Below are 13,705 nucleotides of genomic sequence, written 5' to 3' on the forward strand. Positions count from 1 at the left end.
ACAGCCACATCAGTGTTCACTGCTGCTCAATTCACCATAGCCAGATTGTGGAACCAACCTAGATGTCCTTCAATTGATGAATGGATAAAGAAACTGGCATATATATACAATGGAATATTACTCTACCATAAGGAATGATAAAATTATGGCATTTGCAGGTAAATGAATGGAGTTGGAGAATATCATGTTAGTAAAATAAGTCAATCCCAAAAAACCAGAGGCCAAATGATTTCTCTGATAAGTGAATGATGATACATAATGGGGAGTAGGGGTAGGTAAGGGAAGAGTGAAGGAAGGATGAATTGTGTAGAGGGAAACGAGGGGTGGGGAGGACGCAGGGGGAAGGAAAGATAATAGAATGAGACAAACATCATTACCCTATGTACATGTATGATTACACAAACAGTGTGACTCTACTTCATGTTCAACCAGAGAAATTAAAGTCATACCCCATTTGTGTACAATGAATCAAAATAAAAAAGAAAACTACCACCACTCCCCCATCCATATGTCCTCTCATCTCCCTTTTTACCCAGTTGGAAGTCTATCATCAGTAGTTAAAATCACTCCTTCATGTATTCCCTCAACTCTTGGCCCTTCACTCAATTCATATTTTTCCCTTGACAAAACCATAACTTAGGTTAAACCCAACACCTCACCAACATCACCAACACCACACCAGCACCCTCACAATCATCTACAGCTAGAAAACAACCCTATTGATTGGCAAAGAGAGATTCAAATTTGTAGGTGTAAGCTTATGATTTGGGGGACCCTCTTTAAGAAATAATAAAGCAAAATTGTAAATGCAAAATTGCTAGGACCTTCCCAGTCAGACCCTTGAAAGGATCCAGGCAAGCAAGTGCGGGTCCCTGAGCTTAAGTTTCATTAGCTATGTGATATGTTTGCCCTTGCTGACTGGTTTCTCACCTCAAGTGGACTTTTAATGCTGCCCATCAATTATACTGTATCTCTACTACCAGTTTCCTAAATGGCTATTTCAGAGAGAAAATAGAAGCAATAAAAAAGAACTTCCACAAGCTCCCATAACCCACCTGCATCGTGCCTGTATATTTTGCCTTTCCCCATCACTACTAATGAGCTGTCTGTGCTGTAGTGAAGGCCAACACTTCCACCTATGCCCTAAGTTCCCTCACTCCTCTCCCCTACTCAAGGACATCCCTCTGGAAATCCACCTCAAGTCTCCCTCTCCCCCCCCCCCATCTATCTCATTCTGTCTCTTTGTCTCCTTTTCTGACTTTTTCTCTCATACACACACTAGTGCTTTCTCTCTCTACTGTGCCCTTTCCATTAGAAAACAAACATGTTATTTATAATATTGCTAATCTTAAAAAGTAAAGAAAACTTATGTAAGGCCCTACATAACCTGACTGACTTCACCTAGGACCATACTGATCTGCCTCTTTACTTTTCTCTGACTACATAGGTTCCTTACTCTTTCTGGGACTCCCAGCCTCAGGACCATTGCACATGTTATTCTCTTTGCTTCAAATGCTTTTGTCAGATATACTCATGACTCACTCCCTCACCTCCTTTGCTTCTGCTGAAGCATTATTTCTCAGTGAGGACTTCCTTGATCACTCTATTGAAAACCTTTCTCCCAATACATCCTAGTCTGTTCTTCTATTCCCCCTAGTTCCTATTATCAAAACTACTGTATCTATTATATAACCCTAGGTGCTTATAAGCACTCAATAAAAATTAGTTGATTGAAAGTCCAAAAGCAGAGACTTTTTGTTTATTTAAATACAACTTTAGATGGAATCATTCTGGAGTGTCATTGCTCATTGTAGGGAAGTGTGTGTTTTGTCAAGTATTTGCTCATTCCAGTTCTCATTTAACAAATCAACAAATTTTGGTGTTAATGCATGCTTAACACTACATGCTGTGTACTGGGCACATACACATGAAGGGAAGAAACATGGTCCCAGCCCTCCTGAAGCCCTTGCTATGAAGACAAGTTAACTGGAGACAGCTTGCGTGGCACATTGCTTCCTGAACATGGATTTACTTAAGATCGGGCAAGCCTGACTCCTGAAAATTTACTTTTAACATGTTCTACAGATGCATTAGTTGCAAACACACAATTAAAGAAGACAGCAGCATCATATGCAATGAATTTCAAACTCAGCATGAAAGAGAAAAGTTTAAGAAATAGTAGGTGTCTCCTTAAGTTTCTTCTCAGTCTCATGTTCTGTGTTAAGAGCTGTAACTATTGAGATTTTGTGACATCTGTATTCCTAAAGAAAGGAGGAGCCAAAGGAACTGACATGCTGGGCTCTGCAGTAGCTTTCAAGTCATAAGATTTAGGCTTTTTATCTAGACTTAAATATTCAGAGAACATGCACCTCAATTCCCTAGCTCGGGCTGCCACAGATTTTCCAACAGCCTTTCTCAACCTGCTCTCAGATGGCCGTGATATTTTTTGAGTGTATGCATCCCGGCTGTTTTAATACATAGTATTTCACAAGTTTTAATCATTCCTACTGGAGTGTGGGCAAAGGTGGGGGTGGTGTGAGGGAGGAGATTCTCACCATGCAGAAGTTTGAGAGCTGTTCAAACCAAAATTGTCTACATTTTCTCTGCATTCCCTCATACACAACTCAGGGAAAACACATCACAGTGTCCAGCACATGGTGGGTTCTCAAAAACTTATCACTGAGTGTGATAGTCTAACTGCTGTTGCTAGTACCACACCACCACAGACTCGGTCACTATAAAGAAAAGAGGTTTATTTTGACTCATGGTTCTGGGGATGCAGGTGAGAGCAGGAGCCAGAAAAGTGACAGGCAGATAGGGCAGGGACCTTGACCACAACAATTCTGTTTCTTATCCTGGCAAACCCAACTTCACGCACAAAGTATCAGATGAGCCAGATAGCATGTGATCAAGCACATGATCAGCACATGACCAACATTCTGATTGGTCAGGAGGCACATGAGCATCCAGTGTCTCACTCTGGATTTAGAAACTCTGCTCTGTTAGTGTCTAGCCAATAACTTTAAAGGTCACCTCCAGCACCACCATATAAACTGCTAAATAGCAACAACTCCGTGGCAACATTCTCTCAGGCTCCCTCCCTGTGTGAGCTCTGCTTCCTTTCCGTTTCAAAAATAAATTTTGTTACTGTGCTCTCACCCTCTGTTGTCCATAGGTTTCATTCTTCTGATCCACAAGACAAAGAACCAACACTACTGAATCTCACAGGGTCAAGAGGCTGTGTCTGGCGATGACCTTCTTGCTGGCAGAATCCAAGGCGACATAGAGCATCACTTCCTAAGAGTCAGTCACACATAAGCATGCCTTCTTGCCTCTCTTGCCTATTCTTACAAAGCCACCAGTATTCAGTCTTGGGAGCGCCACCATGTTGACCTTGTCTAGTTCTAACCACCTCCTGAAGGCCAAATCTGAACACCATAGATTTAAGTTTCCACCCTTTTAGTATCTCACAATGGGGATTAAATGCCAGCATTAGTTTCAGAAGGGACAAACCATATTCAAACCATGGCATTGAGTAAATTAGCATTTTCAAAACTGTATTTAGGAAATAGTACAGGCAGGGCCACACCCATCCAGGTTAGTAAATAGAATTGAGAACAATATGCTGTTTCTAACAAATTGAATCATATTTTCTTTGGTTCAGCTCCTTTGATTGTAAATATAACCCAGATGGCCCAACTCCACAAACCGCCTGGAGTTACTCCTCCCTCCCTCTGCTCTTCTTCCCTCTTCTCTGCCTGCCTTCCTTCCTTCCCTCCTGCCTCCCTCCTTCCCTTCTTGGTATACACAGGTGAGAAGTAAAACGCACATACAGAAAAGTAAACAGATAAGGGGATACAATTCCATGAGTTACCACAAAGTCAACACTGAAGCCAGCATCTGGGTCAAGACAGAGAACACGACAACACCCACCTGCCCCCTTCTCACCCTTGTTCCCAATGGCAGCCCGTTCCTTCCCCGCAAGGAACCGTGATCCTAACTTTTATGGTCATCATTTTCCTGAATAGCAAAGTATAGCTAAACCTTTACTTTTAATGAACATTTAATGAATGAATTCATGCAGTGCGTATTTTGTGTCTAGTTTTTTCTAGTTTATTAGGATTTTGAGATAAAAGCTGCACGTAGCTGTAATTTGTTTATTATAATTCATATGTACATACATAAACTATGAACACTTCACTCATTATATGCATTCAAAAGATATTCTCCTAGTCTTTTGTAGTGTCCTTTGATAAACAGAAACTCTTAATTTTAATGTATGCAACTTATCAACCCATCAATCTTTCCCTTTATAGTTTTGCTTTATATATGCTGTTGAAAAGATCTTTCCTACTTCAAAGTTATGAAGATTTTCTGCATTTTCTTATAGAAACTATTGTGTTTTGCCTTTCTCATCTATATTTACAATTCACTAGGAATTCATTTTTGTGCAGAGGTAGGAGTTGAGATTTATTTTTTCCATAGGGACAACCAGTTGACACAACATCACTTATTGAAAAGATTGTCTTTCCCCAGTTATGCAAAGTCACTCTCGTAATAAACTGCTTCTATGTACATAGATCTGTTTTGGGTATTGTGTTCGAGTAACCTATTTGATTATCCTTATGTCAAATACCGTACTGTCTTAATTGCTGCAGCTTTGTAAATTTTAATATCCAGTAAAGCAAATCCTCCCACCTTTTTCTGCTCCAGACTATTGTAGCTATCCTTGGCCTTTTGTATTTCCATAAAAGTTTTAGAATAAGTTTGTTAAGGCCCATAAAAATATATTGAGATTTTGATTAGGATTGTATTGGAACCATAGTTAAGTTAGCAGGTAATTTTCAACATTAAGTCTTAAAATTCATAAATATGTTCCTACACTTATTTGTCTTTAATCCATCTGACAATTTTTAATATTCTGTGTGGAGGTCATAGATATTCTTTTTTATCACAGATACTTAATTTTGAATTTCATTAAAATGGTTACATATATTTATTTGTGTGGGTATTACAATCGATAATTTATGTTGACCTAATGATAACTTATTAAATTCAAGTATTCATTTCAACAATTTCTTTCAGTTTTCTAGATATATAATTTTATTATCTGAAGAGTGGCAGTTTTAATTTTACCTTTGCAATTCTTATGTTTTTAATTTTAATTTTTGTCTTGCCCTACTTCATTGACTAGGTTCTTCAATTCAATATCAGACAGAAGTGATGATAGTTGATTTCCATATTCTTGATTTCACAAGGCAAATTTTCAATATTACATGTCAATAATGTTTGTTGCATTTTCTAGGGATTTATTTGATTAAGAATTTCTCTCCTAATCCCTTTTTGTTTAGAGTTTTTATCATAAAGGAAGTTGAATTTTATGAATCAGTTCTGCTACAAAAACCATGATCTCATGGGGTTTGTTTCTCCTTTAATCTGTTAATATGTCTTGCTCATTCAAGCTATCACAACAAAATATCATAGCCTATGTGGCTTATAAACAACAGAAATATGTTTTTTACAGTGCTGGAGGCTGGGAATTCCAAGATTAAGGTGTGGGCAAATTCAGGGTCTGGCGAGTGCCCACTTCTGTAGACAGCATCTTCTCACTGAACCTCACCTGGTGAGGAAGGGCAGGAGCTCTCTGAGACCTCTTTTATATGGGTACTAATTATGTTCAGGAGACAATTGGGTTTCAACATGAATTTTGGGAGAACACCAACATTCAGACCATAGCATGTGGTAAATTACATTCATTGATTTTTTAAATGTTAAACTAACACTATTTGAACATTATGTTAAACCCTCTTTGGTTGTGAAATTTTATCGCCTTTTAATTTATCACTGGATTCAATCTGCTAACAATTTCTTTAAAAATTTTGCATACATGTTCATGAATGAAATTGACCTTAATTTCCTTTCCTTTGACATCCTTTCTAGATTCAAATATCAAAATTGCTATTGCTTCATAAGACAAGTTTGGAGTGGGGTATTTTCTTGTTGTATTCTCTAGAAGAGTTTGAGATTGATGTTATTTTCTTCTTTAACATTTGGTAGAATCTGTCTGTGAAAACTGGAGCTATAGTTTTGTTCATGTAATATTTTTAAATTATTTGTTGTTTAATAGTTATAGAAGTATTTTGATGTTCTATTTTCTCCTATATATTTATATAATTTCTAATAATTTAAATACTTTATTTGCTTTGAGATTAATGGTATTATTTTTAATGACATTAATTTCTTCTAATATCCTCTATGGTCTTTTTAATAGCTGTATGATATCTAATGTTTATCTCTTTTTCATTTATACTACTTGTGCTTTCTTTGTTTTGTTTTTTATATCAGTCTCACCAAAGTTTTATAAAATTATATTAAACTTTTCAAAAAAACCCACAACTTTTGGCTGTGTTGATCTTCTCTATTTTAGTTGGTATTTTATTTCATTAATCTCCATTCCTTTTTTTCCTCCTTCCTCCTATTTTTCTTTGGCTTTAATATGTTCTTTTATCTACTTATTAGGTTGGATTCCTAGAACATTGGTTTTTCAGTCTTTTTTCTTTTCTAACATTGCAAATTTAAATCTATAAATGTTTAGGATATTTCAATGAATTAAATCTTAAATCATTATAATGTCCTTTCTCTTTTATAATGTCTAAAAGTCTTCTTTAAGTGATAATATAGCTACACCAGTTTTATAAAATAAATATTTGCATGATATATCTTTGTTCAATTTTTTTCTGTATTTTAATGTGTTATGTACAGCTCATGTAATGCATAAATTGGGTTTTCTAATAGTTCTTAGTAAACTTTAGGTTTTAATTAGAGCATTAATTTGTTTTTTTATTATGGTTACCCATATATTTGGATTTTAATTTATTATTTTACTACTTGATTTCTTTTTGCCCCACATAGTCTATCTTCCTTCTTTCTTTTTTTCTTCTTTCTCTTGAAAATCTTTAATTGTTCAACTTTTCTTTTCTGCAAGCTAGATGCCAAATGCTGCTTTATAATTCTTTTTTACTCCAAAAAATTGTATCATGGTTTATCAACTTATAAAATCCAGTATTACGTGGTATTTAATCTTCTTTTAATCTTGTTTTGTACAATGTAAAGACCTTTCAACTCTACCTCCTTCTGATTTATATGCTCTTTGTCATTATATAATTTATTTCCAAATTTATCTTAGTCCTAAATAGTAAATATTATATGTATAATACATATAATAATCACTCAGTATTATTTTTTATCCCTTCCTACATTATCAGCTGGTATCATTTCCTCCTGCCTTTTACTATTTCATTTAGTTCAGATCTGGTTATAAATTTTTTCCATTTATATTAGTCTAAAAATGTTTGTATTTTATATTTATCTTGAAGGATATTTTTGAAAGATACAAAATTCTAAGATTCACAGTTATTTCCTTTCATTCTTTGAAGTTCTTCCACTACATTTGGTTTCCATTTTTCTTTCAATGTGTCAGTTGTTGGTCTTACTGTTTGGTCTTTGAAAGTAATACATCTTTTGTTCTGTGACTGCTTTTAAGATTATTTCCTTATTTGTGATTCTCTACATCTTTATCACAATGTGCCTAGATGTGGAATTGTTTTTATTTATCCCACAAGAATTTTGTAGGGAATCTTAAAACACTGGATTTATTTCTTTCATAAATTTTGAAAATATTCTGCTTTTTTGCATTATTTTGTTTTTTTTTTTTTTTTCTTTTTTGGTACTGGGGATTGAACCCTGAGGTGTTTTACCTTTGAGCTATTGAGTTATGTCCTCAGTCCTTTTTATTTTGAGACAGTATCTCTCTAAGTTCTGAGTTGCTAAGGCTCTCCTCAAACCTGCAATCCTCCTGTCTCAGTCTCTCCAGTTGCTGGGATTACAAACGTGAGCCTCCTCAATCAGCTGGAATGAATACTTATCGATGAGCATCTACTGTGTGTTAAATATCCATAATATATTATATCAACCACTGTCCCTTGAAATACAGCTTCTCTCCCATTTTCTCCCTATTTCTCCTCTGCCTACTAGAATGTGATGGTTAATTTCATTGGTCAGTTTGGCTGGGCCCAAGGGATACCTACTTATTTGGCAAACATTTCTGGATGTGTTGATGAGGGTAATTTCAGAAATGCTTAATATTTGAACCTGTACACTGAGTAAAGATCCCCCTCACCAATGTAGTGTGGGCATAATGCAATTTGCCAAGGACCCTGATAGAACAGAATGGCAGAGGAAGGGCAAATTTGCTCTCTTCTTGAATTAGGACATCTGTCTTTCCCTGCCCGTGGACACTGCCACTTTTGGTTCTCAGGCCTTCAGTTTGGGGCTGGAAATGCGCCACTGGTTTCCTGGACCTCCATCTTGCAGATGGCTAACCATGGGACTCCTCAATCTCCAAAATCCTGTGAGCCAATTCCTCACAATTAGTCTCTTTCTGTGTATCTAGATATACCTTGCTGCTCATCATGTGTCTTGGGAGAACTCTAACACAAATATCATATCCTCACGTTCTCTTCTACTCTTGTGTTTTTCCTACTTCTGTTTTTCTTGGTTTCAGTTGAACATCTTCCTTCAATCTTCTAATATTATTAAAATTCTCATTATTAACAACTAATGAGCTGTTAAACTCATTAGCTGTTAAACCCACTCATTAAATCCTTAATTTTGGTTTTGATATATAGGATATCCATGTAGTTCTTTTGAAAAATAGCTTTCAGTTCTCTGCAAAAGTTCTGGACATTGTATTCTATCCCCCTGCATGTAATCACCATTAATTTAAAGACCTACCACATGATCCAGCTACCCACTCCTGGGTATATAACCAAAGGAAATGAAATCAGCATACCAAAGAGATAACTGCATGCTCATGTTTATTACAGCACTATTCAAAATAGCAAAGATATGGAATCAGCTCTGTGGTGTATATATACACATAATGAAATTTTTCAGCCATAAAGAATCAAATCCTGTCACTTGCAGCAAAATGGATGGAACTGGAGGTGAAATAAGCCAGACACAGACAAGCACAGCATATTCTCTCTCAAAGGTGGAAACTAAAAACAGTCAACCTGGAAGTAGAATTGTAATTACAAGAGCTTGGTAAGGGGCTGGAGCTAGGGGCCAATAAAGAAGGTGGGATTTGATCAGTGCACATTGCATGCATGTTTGGAAATATCACACTGAATCCCACTAATATATACAATTAATACATATTAATCAAAAATGTTTTAAAAAGATGAAGGCTTACTTACCATATGACTAATAGGCAATGCAGGGAAATTCCATGAGCACACTCATCAAGCTGACACCCTAATTGATATCAGTTGTCATTGTTCCAAGCAAAGAAAAATAATAGCAGCAGCTGGAAGGGAGGGGCGTAGCCCAGGTATGGCTTCAGAACAATAGAACAGAGAAGTCTACAGGAGTGGTGACATACCAGCTAGCTAGCCCTGGGGCGTTCACTCAACCTCCGGTGATGGAGAGAGGCTGTATCAGTTAGCTCTTGTATAACAAACCATCCCAAAAATCTTAGTGAGTTAAAATCACTTTTATTTTTTATCATAAATTTGGAGGTTAGTTAGGCTTTAGCTGATTAAACCTGGGTTCTACTCCTGTATCTCACTCTCCTGAGCCAACGGAAGCCTGAGGTGTTTTCTCTACGGGAATGTCAAAATCTTGAGGAAAGAATGAGAAATACAGTTGTCCTTCAGTAGCCACAAGAGAAACTTTTCCAGGATCCCCCACGGATACCAAAATCTGCAGATGTATAAGTCACTTATTCAACATGGCAGAGTATTTTCATCCAACCTACACACATCCTCCTGTGTACAAATCACCTCTAGATTACTTATGATACCTAACACAGTGAAATGCCATGTAAATATTTGCTATATTGTATTGTTTGGGGAACAATGACAAGAGAATACAGTAGTAACTCTTCACTACAGATGCAGTTTTTTGTTTCTGAATACTTTCGGGTCCCAGTTGGTTGAATCCAAAGCTGCAGAACCCGAGGGTACAGAGGGACTGAGTGTAGTGAGGCCTCTTGTGCCTGGGCTTGCAGCTAGCACACTCTCACCTCTTCCTGATTCCACGGACCCACAGACCAAAACAAGTGATGGCAATGGAAACAACCCAAATGCCCATCAGGAAGTGAATGGGAAAATGACTATGGCATGACAATGGCATGCAACTGAACCATAAAAATGATCGAATGACTGACACACACAACAGGGAGAATAAAAGGTGATATTTGGAAAGAGAGATTTTTAAGAAGTTCCCAGCACTTTTTCATAGGAGGGAGCACACTGAATAACACACAAGACCATTCCCTTAGTTTCTACTACTTTCGCCTCCTATTTTACAGTGTCAACCCCCAGAGTGGGGCTCAGACACCCCACCAGCAATTAACTTTCTTTCTTTGCTGGGTCACTTCCTCAACACTCAGCCCAGACACTTTAAGCTTGCTCATGTGGGGTTTGATGTCAGGGACCAAGAAGTTCTCATTCTGAGAACATTCTGACCTTTACAATAAGCAGCAGCGCCCCTCCCCCCTCCTGGCTGATAATTCTGACAGTATGGCGCCTATGGTGCCGTCCCTGCTTCTCTTCCGGGACTTCACCTTCCCGCCAGCGCTAACTTGCAGCCTATCAGGAGCCCAATAGAAGAACACAGCCAACCAGGCTGCACCTCGTCATACCCCTCATTCCCTCAGCATATAAATACCCCTGTGTGAACAATAAAAATTTGCAGCTTGATCAGAATTCCTGTCTTGCTGCCTCTCCCTGCGTCTCTTGTCCCTTCATTCCTTCTCTCTTAGGTTTGCCGTTCCGCGTTGATGTCCCGCGGGTCGGGACAGTTTGAGAAGCAACATACTGTATTCTTACAAAATTATTGTTGAAGCCCAGACTTGTTTTAAGTTTCCGAAACCCTGCAATATTACTTATTTTGATTTTCTCTGCACTGCTGCTATAACAACCTCACAGTGAGGGCTGAGAATGCTGAGGTCTAGTTTGAGGGAGGCTCGGTGGGGTGGGGGGAACAAAGGGAAAACATCAGTTATCATTTTAAAATATTAACCCACCTCATTTACTTCTTGGAAGAAAATGTTTCTTTTAGCCAGAAGTTTTTAAAAAAGAACTGTTGTTCTTTGGGAGGGAAAATAAATCTTCCTTAGGGCTTTCCTTTTATGGGCAGACACCATAAGTGGTACATCCCTGGCTAGCACTTGCTGGGTCCCTTTCTAAAGTGTCAGCACTTTTCACAGGCGGCATTTACCTCTCTTTCCCCTAAAGAAATGCCATGGCTCTGAACACATTCTCAACAAGCAGTCTCCTGGTAATGGGAAGAGATAACAATGAGCGGCTGTTAATTGCTTCCCTCCAACATCCCACTGACCCCCAGCATGTCAAGATTCTTGGGTATTCTGAGTTGTAAGTCCCTGGTGGAGGGGAAGGGTGATGGTATTTCAAATACTCATCATTAAAAGTATAGGAATTATTCTAGAACTGAAACAATCCAACACCTGAAACTAATTTTCTTGACACCTTCGTACGCTTTAATGACAGCTTCATTAATTGAACGTAGTCACATGGGGGCAAACACCATGTTTTTCTTAATGACCTGCCAGATGATGGATTTGTTTGGTTGCTTAACTTTGCTCTGAAAATTTTCAGAGGAGAAAAGACAAAGAGAGACAAGTTCCAGGTGCCACATTGCAACTGAGCTTGACCAAGAGGCTTCTTGGGGTCTCAGTGGTGAGCCCCTGTGAAAACCAAGAGGAGGGTTTGGCAGATTATGGAAGCAATATGGTGTCCTTGTTGGGAGCTACTCCAAAGGAGACTTCGTGAACCAGCCGCATCAGTATTACCTGAAGCTCATTAGAAATGTGGCCTCTCTCTGAGTCTCCCCCAGATCTATTGAATAGTAATCTGCATTTAACAAGATCCATAGGGAATTCTTAAGCACAGTAAGAGAAGCACTGACAGGAAGCACAAACTTTGGATGGAGTCCAGAGGGCTCAGGTGGGGATTCCTACTTCACTTACTGCTAACTGTGAATAGGCACGTTATTTAACCTGCCTTAGCTTCAGCTTTTCATTTGTAAAACTGGAGTAATGGTTTCTACCTCATGGAATTATGAGGATTCAACCAGCATTTAGCACAACTCCAGGTGTGTAATTCATTTGGAATAAATGATAAGTAACAGTATTTTTGTGACTTCTCTTGTCCATCCCATTTTGGAGAGGAAGTTTATTAGAAATAAGACAGACCTGAGTTCAAATCCCAGTTTTACAATGTAATAGCTGTGTGATCTTGGTCATCACATCCTGAGCCTTCCTTCTCCTTGTGTGTAAAATGAGCACAACTTAAATGCCAGTTCCTAAAGTCTTAAGATCTAGACCAGTTACACCAGAGAAGTCATAAAATATCCTGCAATTTCTGCAACCCCAGGGCTTGCCCCGACTCCTACCAACACCGCCCTATCTCTCCTTGTGCAAAGTTTGAACCCACTAACATTTTCTTTAAGTAATCTGCTTCCTCCAAATTCTTTGCCAGCTGGGTAAATTTTTCCAAAATTTTGGAGAATGGATGACAAGGAGAAATCATTTGCATATGGCATGGACTTAAACCATCTCCTTGGCTTTCTTGCTCTCCCTCTCATTTCCCCTTATGACATCCCTCACCCCAAGAACAAGAATATTTCCCTTCTTCACCCAGAAGAAAGCCCAGCGTCAGCAGATGTAAGGGACAAGCAGCCATGGCTATCAGTTATTCTCCCTGGGCCTCCATTTCCTCATCCATAAAATGGAGCCAGAGTCCCTTAACCACAAAATGGCATGAGAATCGATGGAGTTTTGAAAACACTCACCTAGTGGCTGGTGTGTGGCGTTGCTGGTTATTGAGCTATTGTGTGTCTGTTTCATTTTCCCTCAGCCACACTCTGCTTTCTGAAGTTGGGGCTGCCCTCTGCAAACAACATTTTCCTTCGACAGTTGGCTCCGTTTGGGGCTCGAAGGTTGGAGGGTTGGAGGGAGATGGTGTCTCTTCTCTTTCTTGTTCTATCAGCAGTGCCCCAGCGACATTGCCTTACCCTGGCAGCAGCGACTGGCTCCAGCAGCACAGATGGTCCACACTGTTAGCAGTCGGTCCACACTGTTAGAGCCAGCTTCCTTGCGCCCTCTCAGAAATACAGCACCAGACACAGGCTCCTACTCTGAAGTCAAAGTCCCAGTTCTCATCTACAGGTTCCAAGCTCTGAGCACTAGTACCTTTTGAGCAAGCCTCCTCCCTAGAGGGCTGAGCCACAGTTCTGCAGGCCCCGTCTCCAGATTTCTAAATTTTAGTAGTCCCGACGTTTTACCTCCCCCGACTATCTCTAGGGGAAAAAGTTGTTTTCCGCAGGCACTACCTTTATAATAGCCCAGTATCCCCATTTCGCTCTTCAGTTTTCTTTACATTAAACTCTCTCTGCTCAAATAAGGATCTAGTTTCTATCCTCATCAGGATAATCCTCCTATCAAGACCCTGTCCAATACAGAAAGTGTGTCAAAGATACTAATTTCCTACCAGAAAATAAAATCTACCTTCTAAGTACCAAGGGTTTTTTTTTCACCAATAAGGATATTCAAAAGAACATGCCAATGACTTTGAAAGCAATTTCCAAAGAAAAATTTCCACCCTATTTTGGGCTCTGACAG

This window comes from Sciurus carolinensis, chromosome 11, assembly GCF_902686445.1.
Source record: "Sciurus carolinensis chromosome 11, mSciCar1.2, whole genome shotgun sequence".
Classification (NCBI taxonomy): Eukaryota; Metazoa; Chordata; class Mammalia; order Rodentia; family Sciuridae; genus Sciurus; species Sciurus carolinensis.